This window comes from Lycium barbarum, chromosome 2, assembly GCF_019175385.1.
Source record: "Lycium barbarum isolate Lr01 chromosome 2, ASM1917538v2, whole genome shotgun sequence".
NCBI lineage: Eukaryota > Viridiplantae > Streptophyta > Magnoliopsida > Solanales > Solanaceae > Lycium > Lycium barbarum.
Window position 1 is genome coordinate 99,971,440 of NC_083338.1, and position 6,247 is coordinate 99,977,686.

At 39.0% G+C, this 6,247-nt stretch overlaps 1 long non-coding RNA gene across 1 annotated transcript; it reads right to left on the reverse strand.

The window, feature by feature from the left end:
* Window positions 1-846: 846 nt before the first annotated feature.
* LOC132621118 (uncharacterized) lies at window positions 847-2,552 on the reverse strand. The gene is made up of 3 exons (XR_009575420.1): window positions 2,237-2,552; window positions 1,835-1,900; window positions 847-1,053 (listed from the first exon to the last, which is right to left on the reverse strand). It is a non-coding gene; the product is annotated as an uncharacterized LOC132621118 (long non-coding RNA).
* Window positions 2,553-6,247: the final 3,695 nt, after the last annotated feature.

Here is a 6,247-nt window from a genome sequence, read left to right on the forward strand (position 1 = left end):
CTCGTTGTTCCCAAAAGTCTGAGTCTGTGCAAGTGCCCGAGAATGTGGTTGTGTCTGAGCAGGTGCAATATTCTGGTGCTGAATCCTCTCTTGTCTATCCATTCTGTCTGCCAAACCCTCTATAACTCTCTGCATAGATATAAGTGCCTCAGCAGTGACACCCTCATGCGATGGTGGAGGTGGGCTAGCACTCATTTCAGGAGTGGGCTCCCTCGTAGTCCTCATGGTGGTACTGCGGGTCCTTATGGTGGTACCGCGGCCCCTACCTCGGCCCCGTCTATGAGCTCTGCTTCTTCCCCTAGCGGTGGAGGCTGGCTACCTACCCGAGGTGGCATTAGGTGCCTGTGGAACAACTGTCCTAGCTCCGCCGGAAGATGATCGAGTGTTAGCCATCTGATTACCAAAATAAATAATGTTAGATTCATCTAGTTGACCCTAAACGTCATACACGTAAGGAGGAATAAGAAAGAAAGACAAGACACATCCTATCACGCTCTCGCAGAGTCACGATTATGGGAATGGCCGGCAACATAACCATAATTGAGATTCTACTACTAACATGTGCTCCATCAGTCATACCGAAATAACCTGGCACTGATACCAACTTTGTCACGACCAAATTTAGGACCATGATCGGCGCTATGGGGTAGGATTCCCAAAGCAAGCCTTAACGGGAAATTTACAGAAAATCGGCCAGAGTTTCCCTTGTTTTTATGACTATCCAAAACTTTCCTGTCTCAAAATTAACAACAAAAATATCCAATCTCAACCAAAGTAAATGCAATCATCCTCAATCAACCTGTTTTCAATGCAATAATACTAAAACATCTCTGAAATACGGGAAAAACGCCTAATACTAGTCACCAGTCTATAATGAATGAAGAATACTCATGGAATAAATCAAATGACTATGGAGCAACTCTAAGAATTCAAAAGAAAAGACCATCATAGATAATAGAATCTTGGCCCACGCGGACAAGTGCGGGGCTCACCAGGAACTTTCAACTCGTGCTCTCTAGTTACCGTAATCCTCACCAACGTCACCTGCGGTCTCTGAAAAAAATAACGAGGAGTGAGACGCTTGCTCAGTGAGTAATAACACTTAACCACAACCGTTTTTATTGGGGACAAGTCAGAAAACATGCTTATATAATATTCATAAAATATCACGAATAAATGCCCTTTTTGGAAAAACAATAGCAATAACCAATCTTCTCTATTTTCATATAAGCAGAAATCATTTAACAATTCAATAATAAACTCGGTAAATACTGTCCTATCAACTCTTATATCTGGGAGGTTTCCAAGAAAGGATCATGTAATCTATATCATGTGGACCTCTTCGTAAAAAGGAGTCAAATATAACCGTAGGTCCCTGCTCGAGGGAAAATGGTACATGTATGCTAGTTCTACCTTCCCACTAGCGAGGACTGTAACTGTAATTTGTAAATACAAGGTCCACCAGGTCTAACGAACCCGCCGTTAGCTACGGGGTCCTTCAAAGTCTCCTCCCATTAATACTTTCCTTTGTAAATAATAAATACTCATATGAAAGCATTTTCAAGCAATACAGGGCATTTCAATTCTTATCAAATCAGGTAATTTCATTTCAGAAACGGTAATCATATCTCAAGTAACGGTAAAACATATCTAGTAACGGTGAAAACAATTAGAATAACCGGTAACCATCTCAAGTAAACTGTTCGGTACTATATCAAGTAAAGGACTTGTCCCACATGCAATTTCAAAGCATCAGTAACACATTTTATTTTCAAAATCATGTATAAACCATGAAGGTTATGAAAATACAAATTGTGGTAAGATTACTACTCACCTCTCGATGCCAACTAACCAAAGCTCGACTCTTTATCGATCCAAACTGCTCAATTCGTGTGTGATTCTATAAATCAATATAAGTTTCTCTGTTATCATCTGTTAACTCCAAAATCCAATAAATTCAAGTGGTAACCCATCACGATCCCAATTACCCATATCTCAATTTCGCTCAAAAAGATCACTTTTAAGCTATTGATGGACCTAGTAAATTTTATTCCTTACCATTTTCTTTATTCCCAATCATTCGTGCTAATTTGCTTCATCATGAGAATGCATAATTAAGGTTATACACTTAAACAATACTCCCAATCTCAATATCATAATTTAACTTAACCCAAATCTCTAAATCCCTGTATATATAAAAATACTAATTGAGATAGGAACAAAAATATATGTTTACCTTGAATTGATAACTGAAGTTGAAGAAAGGCGGAAGGGAATGTTGAATCCAGATGAAGCTTCTGCTTCTATTTCTAACTTTTCCTCCAAGGGTTATTTTATTTTTCAATGGTGTAGGTTCTATTTTTGTTTTCTTTTCTAAAGTGGCTGGCAGAACATATGTTCAGCCTAAGCCTCTGCTATTTACGTTCTATTGGGCTGAGGCCCACTCACTTTTTGTTTTCATTAAGGGCTACGGCCCAACATGCCCTTTATTCCTTTTTTTTTTAAAGTTTAACTAATTAATTACCTACACTTAAATATGGGATATTACACTGCCAACAAGTGAAAATTGAACATCAAAAGCCAGGAGGATTATTGCAAGCAATGAAAATCCCTACATGGAGATGGGAAGTGATTAACATGGATTTTATTGTGGGGTTGCCTCGTTCCCGAAGTAAATATGACTCTATATGGGTGATCGTGGACAGACTCACGAAATCGGCCCATTTCTTTCCAGTCAGAACTACATACTCAGTAAAAGATTATGCAAGGTTATATCTTACGGAGATAGTGTGACTCCACGGTATTCCGATGTCTATTATCACAGATAGAGGGGCGCAATTTACAGCTATGTTCTGGAAGTCTTTCCAAGAAGGTTTGGGTACTCAAGTAAAGCTTAGCACGACATTTCATCCGCAAACTGATGGGCAAGCCGAACGCACTATCCAGACATTGAATGATATGCTAAGAGCGTGTGTTCTAGATTTCGGTTGTAGTTGGGATGACCACTTACCCCTTATTGAGTTTGCATACAACAACAGCTATCATTCCAGTATTCAAATGGCTCCATATGAAGCTTTATATGGAAGGAAGTCTAGATCCCCAATTGGGTGGTTTGAAGTAGGAGAGGTGTAGCTAATAGTCCCGGAGTAGATTCAACAAGCAATGGAAAAGGTCAAGGTCATCCGAGATCAATTGTTGACAGCCCAAAGTCGCTAGAAATCTTATGCGGACAACTGTCGATAAGACTTAAAATTTCAAGTTAATGATTGGGTATTCTTAAAGGTGTCGCCAATGAAAGGAATGATGAGATTTGGTAAGAAGGGAAAGTTGAGTCCTCGATATATAGGACCTTATAAGATTGTCCGTAAGGTGGGTCAAGTAGCCTATGAATTGGACTTACCCTCAGAACCGGAATCAATCCATCCGGTTTTCCACGTCTCAATGCTCCGCAAGTGCGTTGGAGATCTTACGAGGATTGTTCCAATAGATGATGTTCAAGTGACAGAGAGGTTGGCGTATGAGGAAGTACCCGTTGCCATACTAGATAGACAAGTAAGAGACTTAGAAATAAAGAAATAGCTTCAGTTAAGGTCTTATGGAGAAATAACAACCGAGAAGAAATGACTTGGGAAGCGGAAGAAAATATGAAGTCCAAGTACCCGCACTTATTTCTGCCCCTGGAAGATATCCAAGATGAAATGTCAAGATTATGAGGTATGTATGTTTTCTTTTTATGCTTTTGGGTCGTATGTGGCCAAACTTTATTGCTATTATGTTGTGGCCGCGTGAGGCATTGTTATTATGGGCTATTGTGACAGGATGGTAGTGGCATATTAAAGGGGAAACTCTAGCAAAATTTCCGTAGAATTCCCGAGAACTTAACATTCGAGGACGAATGTTCTAAAAGGGGGGAAGAATGTTACACCTCGAAAAAATTTCCCGTTGATGCACAATGAATAAACTAACGAAGGGCACGAAGTATATGATATTTCAATAAGTATGGAATAGCCTTTGATGATCCTAATTGAGATTTCAAAGACATTCGAGGTAAGAGAAGAAAGTTTGCCAAGAAAGGCAAGGTATACGTTATGTATCGGACGAGATTTACGAGTAACAAGTTAATGGTGACTTAATGATGTCCTGGAGAAGAGTTATAACGTCCCTTATATTGTTAATGAGGTGTTAAACAAGTGTTAAAAAGGTTCCATGTGGATTGGAGATCAAACGAGTCGACGAGAGCGAACTTCGGAAAAGCTGGGCAATATACGGACCGTATAAAACATACTAGCCATATGTTAGGCCGTATGTTCCACCTAGAGTGGGGACCTTCACTGGACCAAACATACGGCCAGACATACGGTCCATATAAAAGATACAGACCGTATGTCGGTCCGTGAAACCTAGTCGGGACAGATTTTAAGATTTATATAAGGGACCCTAACTTCATTTAATTCATTTCATTTTTCACTCCACACTTCAAGAACACTCTAGAAATCTCTCCACCCTTCTTCCACAAGAACTCAAGATAAATTCATGATCAACTTCATCAAACCAAGGAAATCAAGTGTAAGAAACTCATTAGGGTTCATCCAAGTCAAGAAATCCCATTGGAATTGAACTAGGGTTTTGGCTCAAGTGAAGTATTTCCACTCAAGGCTCATTCCCACACTATCTAACGTAAGTTTTATGATCCTTTCATGTTGTTTAAGGTATTGAGAGGTTGAAAGACTTGGATTGTAGAAGGAGATATAAAATGGGTCATGAATGTGAGAATAGTGGCATTTTTTAGTAGTAGTTTGGAATGAGTCATGATTCTTGATATGTTGTGATTATAGATATGTTATAAATGACATTAAGAACATGGGATAAGCATTATATGTGAGAAAACTTACTAGTGTACTATGACCATGACTATGGACGAATTGAAGTGAAATTGTGAAATATGGATAATGTAGATGAATGAAGATTGTTGGTTATAATATCGTGAATGTATTATAGACATTTGGGAGTTGATATATGATATGAGTAAAGTTAACAAAGGAAATGATGCCCAATTTTCTCTAGCTTTAGTTGAGCATGTTCATGTGATCGATTAGCTAATGTTAATATGAACTCTCTTGAAGGTAGAAACGTGAGCATTGAAGGAGAACGATCAAACGATAGAATAGCTAAATGAAAAAGGTATGTAAGGCTAGTCCTTTCCTTCTAAGGCATGACTCTTATGGCATGAATTCTATTATTTTTCCCATGACTTTCTTACATCCCGAAAATTATGAGTCTATGACTATAAAGAGTTTCACATGAGATAGAGAAATGAGATATGTTATGAGTAAGATAATGACGATGATGAGCTTAAGTCTAAGGATTCTAAAGTTCATGATATGATGCTTCTATAAAGCTAATCATCCAAACTATGATTGATGTTGTTTATTGTATACACTCACCTTATATGCTAATTCCTTCAAGGTGAGGCAGAATGATTATGAATGCTCCATAATGGAATCGGGGGTCCACGACCTTATGTCACCCCGATAAAGTATAGTTATCTTTGAGTTTCTATGCATGCATTATGATGAGTACATGATGATGAAATTACACCGCGCCTATATGGCCGGCAGACACCGCTAAGGCGGGCAACATATACACCATGTCTAGATGGCATGGGCAGACACCACTAGTGGGCGACATGAGATGTTTACCCCGGACGCGGGAGGCCTGGACACGGGCTAATGATGATTACACCGTACCTATATGGTCGGGCAGCTTATACATATATATATACATATATGATATGATGATGTTTATGAAGTAAGTCAGCATGCATTATTTCTATTAAAACTGACAGTCAGTTACACATTGTTCTTTAGTTGATATCCCCCTGTTTCATTGATGTATTGTTATTGTTTATGCCTTACATACTCAGTGCAATATTTGTACTGACGTCCTTTCTTTGGACGCTGTGTTCATGCCCACAGGTAGACAGGGAGGTGATCCAGATTCATAGGAGCTATCAGCAGACTTTGAGAGCACTCCATTGTTCTGGAGGTGCCATTGCTTATTATTTTGTGTACATATATTTTAGGCACGATGGGGTCCTGTCCCATCCATATGTCAAGTACTCTAGTAGAGGCTCATAGATGCGTACGTATGGGTAGTATGGTCTCACGATGTCCTTATTGTATGTATGTCATTTTGATAGCCGAAGGGCTTATGTATATGAAGGTAAATATGTTTCAAGTGAATATGT